General features: G+C 37.3%; 1 long non-coding RNA gene and 1 pseudogene across 1 annotated transcript; one reads left to right on the top strand and one right to left on the bottom strand.

The window, feature by feature from the left end:
• Positions 1 to 5,271: 5,271 nt before the first annotated feature.
• On the bottom strand, positions 5,272 to 5,390 carry LOC125058993 (annotated as a pseudogene).
• A 148-nt stretch (positions 5,391 to 5,538) lies between these two features.
• Positions 5,539 to 8,923, top strand: LOC125058672. Its single transcript, XR_007118471.1, has 3 exons — positions 5,539 to 5,643; positions 7,006 to 7,130; positions 8,748 to 8,923. It is a non-coding gene; the product is annotated as an uncharacterized LOC125058672 (long non-coding RNA).
• The last annotated feature ends 3,422 nt before the right edge of the window (positions 8,924 to 12,345 follow it).

The raw sequence follows: 12,345 nt of genomic DNA, 5'->3' as shown, positions 1-12,345 counted from the left end.
TAAACTTTGTTCACGCCATTCAGATACTTTTAGTCCTCTTTGTTCATTTTCTGTCGATACCGCACCAATTCCCTAAATACTTTGTTTCTCTTATTCATGAGACCATTCTTGCTCCCGCTCTGGAGAGAAGATTAGCAGCCGCCGAAACGAGATCACATAACAAACTTTAGTTTATACAGAAAAAATAAAACTTTTAGTTAGTGTGTGTATGAGTATTAACATAAGATACACACAACTATAAGTTATAATTTTAGTAAGAACCTCCTAGACAGGCCTCCAAGGGATGCAATTTTTTATTACACCAACCATCTGGAGCAAGTATGGACCAGCAATTGGAGAGGTCCTTCCATCACATTTGTGGGGTCGCCCTTTGCGCCGTTTGCCTTTTCATGACGTGACTAATTTTTTCCATCTTCCACCTTGAAGCTTTGAAACATGCAATTTAATTTTTGGCATATTTGACAGCATTTATAGCTTTTGTCATCGCTCGTATTTTTATTTAATTATTTTTTTAATATGTCTAGACGACTCATTGGTCTAGTGGTTAGTACCCCTGACTGCGAATCCATGGGTCCCGGGTTCGATCCCCGGCTGAGGCGAACATCGATGTGATGAGCATTTGGTGTTGTTCTTAGGTCTTGGGTGTTTAAATATGTATTTATATGTATATCTATCTATAATATGTATGTATATCCGTTGCCTAGTACCCATAACACAAGCTTCACCAGCTTAGCATGGGACGAGGTCAATTGGTGTGAATTGTCTTTAAAAAAAAAAAAAAAAAAAATACATAAATATATAAGGAAACTAGCAAACTCGGCGAACTCCGTTTCGCCACCAGATGGCTTCGTTTTATGTAACATTTCGTTTGGTGATCCCGCTTTTCTGTTGAAATTTTTCCTGAATTTTTCTTTGCTATAAACCTCACGGAGCCCGAGACCTTTCCAACGAATGCAAAACCGTGGAAATCGGTTCGTGCGTTCTGGAGTTATAGCGTCAGGAAGGATAACCCGACTAATTTTTATATAGTAGATATAATAATAAAATAATGTACATTGAAATAAATAACTAAACTTAACATAAACTATAATATATCATATGTATAAAAGGAGTAAAATTAAAATTAATTAATTGATTATTACATTAAAATTCAGGGCATTTGAATAAGAATTGTAGTCGATAACAGGTTAGTTTGTAAAGTATCCTCTCAATGCGCAAGTATTTGTTTTTAATATATTTTATTATTATTTATTACTTAAGATGTCATGTGGAACATGGTGTAATGGTTGCAGCTCCTTACAAACGTTGTGTAAAACAAAATTCTTGGCGATTCAAAAGAGTAGCCGAGAGTTTATTGCCAGTTCTTCTCTGTTGTTCTACGCCCTTGATTAGAGGACAGCCTTGCGATTCTGTAACTCACTTTTCGAACTCTCACAGCCGTTTTCGCAGCGGCGGTCGCGCTCAAATCAGTCGAAAAGTGAGTTACAGAATCGCAAGGCTGATCACCTACTTGCCTATTAGATTGTCAAATGATTATGAAACAAACACAAAAGTCTGAGGCCCAGACTTAAAAAAAGGTTGCAGCTTGTAGCGCCACTGATTTATTTTAATTTATGTTATTATTTTTATAAATATGTTTTTTGTTGTTGTTTTCCAGGTGTATAGTACACAAATGTGTCGTCTATCGTGTCGCAGCCGCCTCGCATTGAAACTGTGTGGTTGTCGGCCATTTTACTATTTTTACGAAGGTAAAAATAAACGCCTACAGTGAATTCATAGGCAATGCGGCTGTTCGTCTTTTACTTTATTTTATTTATGTTTCATCCACATATTAGCAATTGTTTCTCATATATTTTTTCATTAGCTTTTTATCTAAGGTTCTTTTATTTACCAATAACAAATTTAAACAAAACCTTTATAATTCTACATTATTTTTTATATTTTGATGACATTTACATAGACTTATTGCAGCTTTTCCGTTGTTGAAACAGTTGCAATTCTAAGGGTCTGTTTCACAATGTATGGATAAAGTATCAAATAGCTATGCAACACATAAATTATTTGAAGATAAATTGCGCTATTTGACACTTCATTGGACTCATAACTTATGATGGACTTTATGTGACGAATAGCGCTATCTGACAGTCGTGAAACGCAACAATAGTGTTTATCCTACCAATAAGTAATAAATAGCTATTTTGTTACTAAACTTATCCGTACATTGTGAAACAGACCCTAAGTCTCAAATAAAATCTTAATGATAAAACCATTAAAAATATATAATATACAATGTTTATAGACTTAGGTAGATAGGAAATAAATAAGAACATATCTAAACCGGAATAACTTCGTTCGTCGGGGTTCTTGCAGTGAATTGTAAGCGCAGATTGTAGACGCTACAAAATGATGGAGAGGACGTTAGGCGAATTCCACAAACTAAAAGATATTTTAAAAAAACTGGATCGTGCGAGAGCTATAAGAAAAATTTAGGCATATATAGAATAAGTTTAAATTCAATATTTTCGTCGCCAGCGGGTCCATTCTGCAACCCCGCGGGAATGTGGTGTTTGTCGAAGTACAGCAAGGTATTGGCTAACTTCGGGGGCATCAAATGCAACTGCCAGGCCTCCTGCCTTCACGCCGAGTTCAAAGAGAAATTCGTGGAGGATCAGATATGGTATGACATCGATATTTTGCGGGTTACTAAGGCTCAAAACAAATCTCCTTCTAAAAAAATACTTTTACAATCTAATATATAAAATTCTCGTGTCACAGTTTTCGTTGCCATACTCCTCCGAAACGGCTTGACCGATTTTGATGAAATTTTTTGTGCTTATCCGGTATCTATGAGAATCGGCCAACATCTATTTTTCATCCTCCTAAATGTTAGGGGTAGTCCACCCCTAAATTTTATTTTTTATTTTTTAGACAAAATTTTTAATTTCTATTTTTTTATGATACAGCATTGAAAAATACATACAACCCCTAATTTTCACCCCTCTACGATCAACCCCTATTTTTTATTATAAATGATAAACATGGCAAAACGACGTTTGCCGGATCAGCTAGTATTATATAATAATATACTTCTATTCTACACAAATATATTTATATTCCTACCTCATTCTTTTTAAGTATCTGTGGCCCTTTTTTGACTAAGTCCAAATCACGCCATTCCATTTCTGCACAGTGCCACTCTCTGCCATACTGCCATGTATCAGTTATCCTTAATCTGGTCTATCCACTTTCTAATTTGTCTTCCTCTTTTTCGGTTAATGTACCTTGTGCATCAGTTTAGTACTTTCCTGTTCCGATTGCCATGTGCCCCGTACATTTCCAAAAAAAAATTGCAATAAGCAAAACAGTACTAGCATTTTTATTGTTTTATTTTTATTATTATACCAAAAAAATTCATATATTTTAAAAAAGATAGATATGTTACACATATACTGCGGTTATAGCTTTATGTACGATGTTGTAAATAAATAAAAAACGTGTGGCACTCGGGGGGTAAAGCAATAGCTTTACCCCCCGAGTGCCACACGTATGAAATAGCATAGCATTTTTTATCGACTTATGCAATTATAATTATTTATTTATGCAGTATTTTTTCTTTTATATTAATTCAATCTCTACTACTGTACCAGACTCAGACTTACACGCTTATATAGTCTGTCTCACTCTAAAGCGTACCGGCCGCGCTTACGCTACGTCACCGCTCTCATCAGAGTGATGTGAATACGCAGTATGCGTTCTGTCCCACTCTAACGCGTATTTACCACGCACCTATATTACGCCATCGTGTGTTAGGTTTTTTCGTTACGGAATTTCTTGATTCCCAAAGAAAGCCGCGATAAAATCTATGCAATAGCTTAATAAATTTCTAGGGATATCGTGGCTGATAGATTTTTCTAAGTGCACATTATTTGTTCGTACAGTGGAGGCAAACATCGTGAGGGAATTCAATGATACACAGGTATATTCTTACAAGAGAAAAAGCTCCATACTTAAAAGTCGTAACAGTAAATACAGTGCACATAATTTTGTTGGTAAGAGCGTCGCTGTCATTGATATTAGTATTGCCAGTAAATAAAAGTTAATAATAAGGGGAATAATTTGTAGTCATGCAGGCTAAGTTAATAATTTATTGAAATGTCTTAATAAAACAATTTATACTGGTATCTAGAAAATAAAGTTCTCTTAATTAAATGTGACACAAACTTAGGAATAACTGATATGATAGATGTTGTACTATTAATCTAATATCTTTAAAGATTCCTAGCAAACAGAGCAAGAAATAAATTCATTTTAGTTGGGTTGTTATTAGATGTTACTAGATAGTAAAATTATTTATTGTACGCACCAAGAAATTATTTATGAGTACCACGGCTACACGGCTTTTGGGGCGCTCCTAACATTGTTATTGTTACATTAGTCCAAACCACAGCGGTTTTCAAATGAACCATGATTTAGATTGTTATATTCTGGTTAGAAAAATAAAAAAAAACATGTGTGTGCCTATGTACACGCGTTAGAAGATATACTTCTTTGGCGTAACAAGATAAAAAATCAGTTCAACGTTTATATTTAATTATATTCTACGTTTGTAGAAAAAACGACACTACAATAGAAAAAAAGGTATTTAATACATTGAAAGTTTTTTATAACGCATCTAGTTAAATAAAGTTTATTTAAATATCAAAATATTTATACATAATTAAAGAAATGGACATTTTTTATTTTTCAAATGTTGACTATTCTAACTTCAGGGTGTCGGTTTTTTGGTGACGGTGTGCGGGTATCGGTTTTTTGTGATGGTATAAAATCGTAAAAATTTACCCTCATTTTTTGCTAACAAGCCAAAAGAAGTATAACTTTAACTACACGGGTGTCTATGGGCTGCGATGACTGCCCTTTTTGTGCGTCCAGCAGGCACGTTTGCCCCCCTCTATTATATATACAAACAATTTTATTTTATTTTAAAAGGCACACTAACGAAACACATACAAACACTTACAGAGAACACATAACATAGAAAACAAGATACATGCATGTGCATCAATAACAAGTGTGCACAACATTTAAAGGGAAACATTACAATGAAGAAGAGAAAATAACTTAAACTTTAAAAGTAAAAAAAAAAACTTTAGAGGTGTCAAGGGACACCCGGATGGAACGAAATTCCTTTCGATTAATTTATATGTTAATTGGTATCATAACAGTATGATAGATTTTCTCGACACCAATCTTACGACGAAAAAAAAAAAAAAAAGCCAACATCACGAGGTGTTCTCAGGCGGTCACCCATCCAAGTACTGACCTCGCCCGACGTTGCTTAACTTCGGTGATCGGACGAGAACCGGTGTATTACAATAGACAAAAAAAGTGTCGTGACAACTTTTCGTAAGAATTTTTTCCGTCTAGCCCCCTTTCACAACGCGCGATAAGGAACTTCGTTCCAAAAACTAGATTAAAAAAAAAACATGCAATTTACAATAATTATATATATGAAAAAAAAAATTTTTTTTGGGCATTTTAGGGGCAAAGGACCATTTCATGAAAGAGGTTCCTTAAGACTATCAGTGGAGGCCCCAAGGACGCGCTACACACGCGAAATCGTCTTTCACTTCGAAGATTTAGTTGGTATGTCTTGATTATTTGCAAACTATATTTAGATTTTTGTATCTGCCTTGCGATTCTGTAACTCACTTTTCGACCTCACACAGCGGTTTTCGCATCGGCGGTCGCTCTCAAATCAGTCGTGAAATAGTCATTTTATGATTTGGCATTGTGACAAACCATAAACTACAAGCTCCCACCTTATCAGAATGCCAAATCATAAAATGACTGCTTACAGAATTAAGTTCGTTACAGAATCGCAAGGCTGTTTCGAGATCTTTTCTAATAAGCAAGTAGGTAATTAGCCTGTGTACACGTGCAGTTGACTTTTTGGGTCTAATGCCGGTTACCTCACTATGTTTTCCTTCATCAAACGACCGAGTATTACATGTGCTCATTGAAAGTCCATTGACATTCCATTCCTTGAAATGTGGACTTGGCTACATAAGAAAATAACAATAATACTAATTATGCTGAAATAATTTACCACATGGATCACAGTGAGTTCCCACTTTAGATTTTTTTTTTACAATTCACACCAATTGACCTAGTCCCATGCTAAGCTGGTGAAGCTTGTGTTATGGGTACTAGGCAACGGACAAACATACATATTATAGATAAATAGACATATAAATACATATTTAAACACCCAAGACCTAAGCACAACACAAATGCTCATCACATCGATGTTCGTCTCAGCCGGGGATCGAACCCAGGACCCATGGATTCGCAGTCAGTGGTACTAACCACTAGACCTAAAAAATTAAAACGGTCGTGGATGTTGACGATCGCCCCAGAGTCTGGAAATGCAGCCGAGAGATTCAGTCGCGTTACCTCTTTATACAGGAGCAAATCATATCCAAGCACTAGGATCGTTTAAATATTCATAATATAATAGGCCTTAGCAAGTAGCTTAACTTTAACGTACGATTTGAATTCCTTTATTGATAATTGTACTTGTAGTAGGGATTTTGTTGAAAAAACGTAAGAATTACTTGTTTTATGTGGAGCCTTGTGGTTGGCGCACATAGGTGATCGACCTTCTGCCCTGCGATTCTGTAACTCACTTTTCGAACTCACACAGCGGTTTTGGCATCGGCGGTCGCTATCAAATCAGTCGTGAAGCAGTCATTTTATGATTTGGCATTCTAATAAACAATAAACTATAAGCTCCCACCTTTTCAGAATGCCAAATCATAAAATGACTGCTTCACGACTGATTTGAGAGCGACCGCCGATGCCAAAACCGCTGTGTGAGTTCGAAAAGTGAGTTACAGAATCGCAGGGCTGTCCCTCACGAGTGATTAGATCTAAGGCATGATTTTCCTCACGATGTTTTCCTTCAAAAATATTTGTGATGAATTTAATTTTTTTGTTAACTTACAGTTTCATTTGGAGGCGCAGCGGGACTCTTCCTTGGAGCAAGTTTCATAAGTTTCGTGGAAATTATATACTTTGCTATGGAGAAATTATTCAAGGTTTTCTCGACCGAAGAGAAGATAAAACCAGTGGTAATCATTATTTAAAAAAAGTGCGTGCGTCCAAAGTACACATGTCAGAAGTGAAACTTCTTTGGCAAACAAATTTTTAAGTCTTGTTCATATTTATACAAATCTAAAACTTTAGATTTCCGAGACTTAGAAGGATGGAAAAATAAGAAAATAATAAAAAAAATTGTCATTACAATATTTTGCATAAAATACTAATATTTCATAAATTCTCTTTACGAAATTTTAAAAATATAATTTTTATAAGGTCACCCTTCTCACTCTCTCTCAATCGGTCTCAATCGCTCTCTCCCTTTTCTTCGACAAAAACGCTGCACATCTTCGTGACGCTAATATTATTATTAATGCGTTTCGTCCGTAAAAATTTTACCATTATGCGCCTTAAGAAGTTTCACTTCAAACTTCGTAAAAACACAAGTTTTTATATAATACAGGGGGCAAATGGACAGTAGCCTCATCTGAAAGTAAGACGTGATACACTCACAGCAAGGGGGCTCGCGAAAAACCTTCTTCAAAGTCTTTCTCAATTGTTACTAATTTATAGGTAGATGTTAAGTGATAAAGTATTGTATCAATCGAGCAAGCATTTCTTCGGATGTCGTGACAGTATACGTAATTGTACCCGTATTGCCTGGATATCTGTCGTTCCACAATGATCAGTTTAAGGTATTTTCTGCCGCTTACCAGCACTATGTCAACCATCTATAGAAGTATTATATCTATAGAAGTAAGGCTTACTATAAAGTCAACGATTATCTAGTTGATAAAAGGGCCTGGGACTAGTGCTAGACAGGCTACCTCTAATTAATTTGCTATATTTGTTTTAAAATAAGTGTTGTTTGATGATTTGCGATTTTAAAAGAGTACCGAGAGTTTTTTACGCCGGCTTTCTCTCTCGGCCTACACCCTCTGTCTTCTTTGCCGATGAGTAGGGATGCCTACAAATTCAAATTTAATGACGTGGAATAAGTGATACATGTATCTTATGTTCCATAATAAACATATTTTATTTTTATTTTTTATTTTATTTCCGAACTAATTTGACTTGGAGTGCTTCTACTACGGAGCAACCTACCTATCTATCTATGAGTTATGTTTCTATGTCGCCTGGGTCGAACTCCTGATCTCAGGGTTGTGTATCACAGGCATAATACTAATACTGCGATGTTAAAGGCTGATTCACGCTACACCGTGTCTCGACCGGGCCGTGCCCCGGCCGGGGCACGGTCTAACAATAATGATATACTTTTGTATGAAGTAATTCATGCCTGACCGTGGCTCGGCCGGGGCACGGCCGGGGCACGGCCGGGGCACGGCGTTGTAATGTCGGTGGGTATTGTTTCCCGGCTCGGGCACGGTCCGGCCCCGGCACGTCGTAACATGAACGTAGGCGCCCGGGCACCCGCAGAGCAGTCAACGACAAATCTTAGTGAGGTTAAATTTTTTTTTTTTTTTTTTTGACAAAAACAGATATAGTCGTCCAAACACGTACGTGCGTACACCCAAACAGCCCGGTGTAACATGAACCACTGTCCCGGCCGGCGCACGGTGGACGTGTCCCGGCCGGGGCACGGCCCGGTCGAGACACGGTGTAGCGTGAATCAGCCTTAATGGTTTCAGATAAAACAGAAACGACCGTACGAGGAACGAATAGAAGAAATAGGAATCATGCTAAAATCCCTTAATTCACGGCAAATACCATAGGAAAAGTAACTACGAACGCGACGTGAATATTTTATTTGCTTTACGCAACCAATGATTAGATTATAATTAATGGATTAGTTGAATAAGTTCAAGATTACACAAAAAGATAATAAAAAAATAAAATAAAATGCCTTTTTGTTCGTTCGTAATCAACTTTAAAATCAAGTATTACAAATATACAGAGAAGAACAATCGCAATCAACTTTAAAATCAACTATTACAAATATACTAATAAATAATATAAAGAGCAGTGTTGGCCTAGTGGCTTCAGCGTGCGACTCGCATACCTGAGGTGTTAGGTTCTATCCCCGGCTGTGCACCAATGGACTTTCTTTCTATGTGCGCATTTAACATTTGCTCGAACGGTGAAGGAAAACATCGTGAGGAAACCGACATGTCTTAGACCCAAAAAGTCGACGGCGTGTGTCAGGTACTGAAGGTCGATCACCTACTTGCCTATTAAATTTAAAATGATCATGAAACATATTCAGAAATCTGAGGCTAAGACCTAAAGACCTAAATTTATTTTATTTATTATTACAAATATACAGAGAACAACAATCGCAACCAACTTTAAAATCAAGTAAGACAAATATAGAAGATCACTAAATAGATGCTGAAATTTGAGGCCCAGAACTATAACGCCTATTTGTACATACATTATTATTATTCGGTCTCTTTAATACTATATAGATTAAAAGTAACTGCCTTGCCTAACAATAAACTACAAGCTCCCTCCTTATCAGAATGCCAAATCATAAAATGACTGCTTCACGACTGATTTGAGCGCAACCGCCGCTGCGAAAACCGCTGTGAGAGTTCGAAGAGTGAGTTACAGAATCGCTGGGCAGCCTTGCGATTCTGTAACTCACTAATAAACAATAAACTACAAGCTCCCACCTTTTTAGAATGCCAAATCATAAAATGACTGCTTCACGACTGATTTGAGAGCGACCGCCGATGCGAAAACCGCTGTGAGAGTTCGAAGAGTGAGTTACAGAATCGCAAGGCTGTCCTGCGATTCTGTAACTCACTAATAAACAATAAACTACAAGCTCCCACCTGTTCAGAATGCCAAATCATAAAATGACTGCTACACGACTGATTTGAGAGCGACCGCCGATGCGAAAACCGCTGTGAGAGTTCGAAGAGTGAGTTACAGAATCGCTGGGCAGCCTTGCGATTCTGTAACTCACTAATAAACAATAAACTACAAGCTCCCACCTTTTTAGAATGCCAAATCATAAAATGACTGCTTCACGACTGATTTGAGAGCGACCGCCGATGCGAAAACCGCTGTGAGAGTTCGAAGAGTGAGTTACAGAATCGCTGGGCAGCCTTGCGATTCTGTAACTCACTAATAAACAATAAACTACAAGCTCCCACCTTTTTAGAATGCCAAATCATAAAATGACTGCTTCACGACTGATTTGAGAGCGACCGCCGATGCGAAAACCGCTGTGAGAGTTCGAAGAGTGAGTTACAGAATCGCAAGGCTGCCCTGCGATTCTGTAACTCACTAATAAACAATAAACTACAAGCTCCCACCTTTTCAGAATGCCAAATCATAAAATGACTGCTTCACGACTGATTTGAGCGCAACCGCCGCTGCGAAAACCGCTGTGAGAGTTCGAAGAGTGAGTTACAGAATCGCTGGGCAGCCTTGCGATTCTGTAACTCACTAATAAACAATAAACTACAAGCTCCCACCTTTTCAGAATGCCAAATCATAAAATGACTGCTACACGACTGATTTGAGAGCGACCGCCGATGCGAAAACCGCTGTGAGAGTTCGAAGAGTGAGTTACAGAATCGCAAGGCTGTCCTGCGATTCTGTAACTCACTAATAAACAATAAACTACAAGCTCCCACCTGTTCAGAATGCCAAATCATAAAATGACTGCTACACGACTGATTTGAGAGCGACCGCCGATGCGAAAACCGCTGTGTGAGTTCGAAAAGTGAGTTTCAGAATCGCAAGGCTGTCCTGCGATTCTGTAACTCACTAATAAACAATAAACTACAAGCTCCCACCTTTTCAGAATGCCAAATCATAAAATGACTGCTACACGACTGATTTGAGAGCGACCGCCGATGCGAAAACCGCTGTGTGAGTTTCTGAATCGCAGGGCTGTACGGTTCCTGGGTCATCGGGGTGCTTTAAATAATAGAGGATTTTATTTTTACTCTATATTAACCACTCGCGTACAATAATAGAATATAAGCAAAATAATGAAATGTTAATTGCTATGTAACGAATTACAGTCGTAGAATCTATGTCTCTCGGGGCGTAGCACCCATGATTTAGGTAATTGCTATGAAAAGAATGAATGCAATGTAACAGTCGAACAGAGTGCCTACGTCTGGCTATACTCTCGGGGCGTAACTCCGATGATTTAGGAAATCGTCATGCTCATAAAACTAAGAAAGCCTGAGTGAGCAAAATGTACAGCCTCGGCTCGTAATCTAAGTCCAAATAACTTTACGAAAAAACTGTTTTTGGTCATAATAATAACGATTATTTAAAGAAAAACAGTTTTGATAAAAACGTTAACTATTTAATTAAGCGTTTCTGTATACATTGTCATAGAATTAAGTCATAAGACATAAACTTATTCTCTTCCGCCTTTAAAACTACATTATATTTAAGTAACAAATGCTATATTTATGCCCAATTCAAATATCATTTAATCATATTGGTAACACTTTGTACACTTATGATTTGTCTGTAAAGAAATACATATAAATGCTTCTAATTTTACATTTAGTGCCAGTTCTCAAATCAAGGGCGTAGAACGGAAGAGAAGAACTGGCAATAAACTCTCCGCCACTCTTTTTAATCGCCATGTTTTTTTTTTACACAACGTTTGTAAGGAACTGCAACCATTAAACCATGTTCCACATGACATCTGCCGACTGGTCAAGCCACACCCCTTTTAGATTTAATTAATTACTTTATTTTGCACTGAATATATAGTTTGAGGCTTTTCGTATCCTACATTTTGGTGACAATATTTAAAAATATGATAGAGAAATCTGTGGAGAAATGTAGGTGCTGCTTCCTCAAAAACTGCCATAGGAAACGCTCAGCTGTGGAACGCCGAGGTGATACATAAATAACCGCGAAACTGAACGTCATTCGATATGTCAACGCCCAATATCCCGATCACTCAAACTACACGGTACACGGAATCATTCAATGCATAAATTTTTCTCCTTGATTGACTACACTTGAATCTTCTATGTTTGTTTTGATGATCGATCAGTCAGTGAGGGATAAAATTAAGAAGTTTTACTATTTATAATCCTTAAACTGGTTCATATTAAATTAAATATACCGTGTTCCTACAATGCCTGCTTGGTAAATAAAAGGCTGAAACTTTCAGGCTCCTACTTTTATCCATAACGATGTTATAGGGGGTTGAAGGTAGCCTGAACGGCTTCGAGAAATGAATGGCCGTGCTGCTTTTTCGCTTGACTTGGTGGGCGCACTGCCATGCCCCCAGATTACCAG

This window comes from Pieris napi, chromosome 18 (assembly GCF_905475465.1).
Source record: "Pieris napi chromosome 18, ilPieNapi1.2, whole genome shotgun sequence".
Lineage (NCBI taxonomy): Eukaryota > Metazoa > Arthropoda > Insecta > Lepidoptera > Pieridae > Pieris > Pieris napi.
This window is presented reverse-complemented; position numbering and strand designations above follow the sequence as displayed.